Below are 4,304 nucleotides of genomic sequence, written 5' to 3' on the forward strand. Positions count from 1 at the left end.
ACATGCTCAACACAAGAAATGGTAAATGTAAGAGGAACTCAATTTGCCATTTATCCTGAGTGGTTTAGTACACATTTTATGCATGCATTGAATTCCTTACCACATTGTGCTTCATAAATATGTAAAATCATTACATGACAATTAAAATGTCAGAAGAAAGCAAACTTTGGTCAATATACTGATCATTCTCCTAAATAAATGCTAAATCTCTGTGCAACATATTTACCAGAGCCTTACACAATTTGGGGGAAGAAAAATCAGAAATATCCAGCTTCTTGTCTCACCTAGCATGAAGAGAGCTGAGAACACTTGCAAAGAAGAGAGTCCAGGTAACAAAAGACATGAAACAGATCTTTAAAAGACACAATTTACCAAAACTCACAGCATAAGAAGTAACTCACAATCAGTAGAAAGTTGAGCAACCCTGAAAAGGCTTTGGGAAAGTACCTGTGGGTGCTGTGACCTTCCCATCAATGACTTTGCTCTTTGTGTCTATACTCGCCAACATCTTTCAAGGTAATGGAATCAAAACATGTCAGAAAAAGCACAGGCTGGAGAAAAAGAAGTACAAGAGTATGTAGAGTTGGGACTCCATGAGTAGAGCAAGCATTGGGATACTCTATCTGTTACCTCTGCCACAAGGACTACTCTCCCTGGTTTGCAGTGAATAATATTAATATAATAGCTTGTCAGAAAAAATAGGAAAATTAAAAACCAATGAGGGAGCTATATTTAACAAACTGATAGTTATGTATCAGCATGGGGCCTGAACCTGCTGAGAGTTCCCTCTGTCACTGAGCTACATCCCAGCCACTGGCAGAGTTTACCACACAAAGCACATCACTCTTCGCAATTCCCCATAGATACATGTATATGAACATTTTACAAAAGGCAAACAGGAAGTGGGTAGAAAAAAAACATTCTTTTTTGAAGCCATGCAAAAAAAAACACACCAAAAAACTGGAATAAAAACTGCCCAAATACCCTTTACTCAAGGAAGGAAAGAAAGGTCTCTCATAGAAAAATTGTAATATGGAAATTAGCTGATGAGAAAATGGACAAGTACATTCAGTGTGTGGAGTGAGGAAATTCTGGATGAGTGAGGTTCTTCAGCACTCTCATTTCAACTATTCAGTTCATATTTTCCCACAAATATCTGGCACGAGAGATGATGTCATGGTACATGTGCCTCACAAATCACTGCTGCAAGGTTGCCAGCGTTCCTAGTCTGGATCATTCTCATCAACACAAAAACCAACCCCATAGAGCAATGGCACAAAATGGCCATAAATTGGTTCAAGACAAAAGAGTCTATGGCCTCATACAGCATCATGGCTGAGCCCCAGAATCACAATGCAGAGGCTCTCAGAAGCAGGCTCTCAGGAGAAAGTACCGATGAACCCTTGGAGCATAAACCCAGATGGAATACAAAGAAATGGAAAAAAAAAACCTGGAGCCCTAGGGAACATATTTAGAACATATAAGACAATAAAATAAAGCAATGTAGAAATTTTTTTAAATAATTAAAATGACAATATTTGATCCAAGAAGGTGAGCCAAAATAGACAAGGAATAAAGGTCAGGAGATTATGACACGATGTTTGAGTCCGTCAAGTAATCACACCGTCAACCGAATGTCTGCAACGTTGTCAGTTAAACTTCAATAAAGCAGGAATGAAGAAGGATCACAGCTTACATGAAAGGGTCCACCATCAAAGGAAGTGGAAGTAGAAGGCAGTTGTGCCCTGCAAGGTGACCTTTTGGCCCCTTGGTGGCCACACATTTGACTTCCACTTCATTGGACAAATATTTACTGAGCATAAATTACTTACCAAGAACCATACTGGGCCCTGGGACTGTAGCTTAGTTGCTTGGCTAGCACTTGTGGGACACGGGGTTCAATCCTGAGCACCACATAAAAAAAGTAAATGGATAAAGCTGTGGGTGGTGGTGCAGGCCTATAATTCCAGCCACTGGGAGGCTGAGGCATGAGGATCACAGTTCAAAACCAGCCTCAGCAAAAGTGAGGTCCTGAGTAACTCAGCGAGACGCTGCCTCTAAATAAAATACAAAATAGGATTGGGGATGTGGCTCAGTGGTTGAGTGCCCCTGAGTTCAATCCTGAGTACCAAAACAAACAAACATAAAACTAAAACAAATCAAATGAAGCCATGCAGTCCATCTACAACTACAATAAATAAATAAATAAATAAATAGGAACCATACTAGACATTGTAGTTGGAAAGGTGTATAAGATACAGCTTTGATATTCTATGAGTCCATATTTTGGATGAGTCCATAAATTCATTAATATTGATTTGACCAAAAGGAAAAGATTCATATAAAAGGAGAAAATCTTTGAGTTAAGTTTATTTGCATCACTTCAGAAATGTAAATGAGATCCAGACAACATTTTTACAATACCATAGTTACACACCCCATCACTGCTGAGCATATATGGCTGATACAGAAGATTTGATTCATAAATAAGCCCACAACAGGCCCAGGCATGGAGGCATATGCCTGCAATCCCACCTACTCAGGAGGCTGAGGCAGGAGGTTGCAAGTTCAAGGCCAGTATGGGCAGCTTAATGAGAGATGGTCTCCAAAAAAAGGGATTGGGGATGTTGTTCCATGGAGCAGCATTGTCCTAGCACATGTCAACCCCTGGTTCCATCACCAGAACAGAAAAAAAAAAGAAATCCAGGAAGACAAGCACAGCACATTCTTGCTCACGTGTTCAGCTAACAAAAAGATTTCATAAACGTAGTTGCCAGGAGTTACAAAGGGTAGTGGGCCCAGTGGGATAGAGGGAGGCCCAAGAAGGAGGAAAAAATCCAGTTACACAAGAGAAGAATGTTCTAATGTTCCACATAACAGTGGGGCAACAATAGTGCAAAATAATTTAGCATACAAGTTACAAAAAGCTAAAGGAAAAGAGTCCACATCTTGACAATAAAACAAAACAATGAAGTTAAGAAGAGGGAAATGTTAATGATCCTCTTTTTTCATTATTCATGGGCACATGTACTGATAATGACAGAGTACCTCATCAATATGTTCCATTATTCCCAATCAATAATAAACATACATAAATGAAAAAAACAAATCAATATTGCTGATGACAAAAAAATGTGCAGTTGAGTTCATACAAAGTTAAAATGACTGTTTAGTTAGTAAAAAAGGGTGGTACACTATAGAACATATTGAGCAATTTCTAGGGTGGGAAAACCCCAAAGGAAGATGCAAAGAATGAGTTGCCTTGAAATGCACTAAACACAGGTAGCCACAGCTGGATGGAAGGGGTGAGGTCTCTGGTCTCCAATATGGTGTACACTGTGACTCAGGAGAGATGTGCATGGACCCTTTCTCTATGAGGAACCATCTTGGTGAGGACTCTCCCCAGGGCCACCTTGATGTCCCTGTTCCTCAGACTGTAGATGAAATGGTTCAGCATGGGGGTGACCATGGTGTACATCACTGAGGCCATTAGAGCTATCCTAGAAGACAGTGTGGCTACAGAACTTAGGTAGACCCCAAGGCTAGTGCCATAGAACAAGGAGACCACCAGGAGGTGAGACCCACAGGTGGAGAAGGCTTTGTACTTGCCTCTGTCTGATGAGATCCTTAGGATGGAGGAGAAGATCTGAGAATAGGAGAGGAGGATGCCAATGAGAGGGAAAACAACCAGGACGATGATCACAGAATAGACCACTATGTTGTTGACGAGTGTGTCAGAGCAGGTGAGCTTCAGGATTTCAGGAAGATCACAGAAAAAGTGAGGGATTTCTATGTTGGTGCAAAAGGACAACCTCAGGATGGTCAAGGTCCCAGGCAGGGCACCCAGGACACTGAGGAACCAGGACCCCAGAGTCATGAGCAGACAGAGCCGTGGCTTCATGATGACCACATAGTGCAGGGGGTGACAGATGGCCACAAAGTGGTCATAGGCCATCACTGTCAGGAGCAAGTTGTCTTGGCATCCAAACAAAAAAAAAATAAAAATAAATCTGTGAGATGCAGCCTGCAAAGGTGATCAGTTTGCTATGAGTGTGCATGTTCCTGAGAGCCTTGGGGATGGTGGTGGAGGTGAAGCCAATGTCAGCCAGGGACAGGTTGGAGAGGAGGAAGTACATGGGTGTGTGCAGGTGGGAGTCTGAGATGACAACCAGGATGATGAGCAGGTTGCCTGTGACTGTGACCAGGTACATGGCCAGAAGCAGGCCAAAGAAGAGGGACTGCAGGTCAGGGTCATCTGTGAATCCCAGGAGGATGAAGTTGCCTGTTTGGTTTCCTCTTTCCAT

General features: G+C 41.9%; 1 pseudogene; it reads right to left on the bottom strand.

Moving 5' to 3' along the window:
- Nucleotides 1-3,343: 3,343 nt before the first annotated feature.
- LOC144253835 (olfactory receptor 7C2-like) lies at nt 3,344-4,304 on the bottom strand (annotated as a pseudogene).

The sequence above is a fragment of the Urocitellus parryii genome, chromosome 3 (assembly GCF_045843805.1).
Source record: "Urocitellus parryii isolate mUroPar1 chromosome 3, mUroPar1.hap1, whole genome shotgun sequence".
Classification (NCBI taxonomy): Eukaryota; Metazoa; Chordata; class Mammalia; order Rodentia; family Sciuridae; genus Urocitellus; species Urocitellus parryii.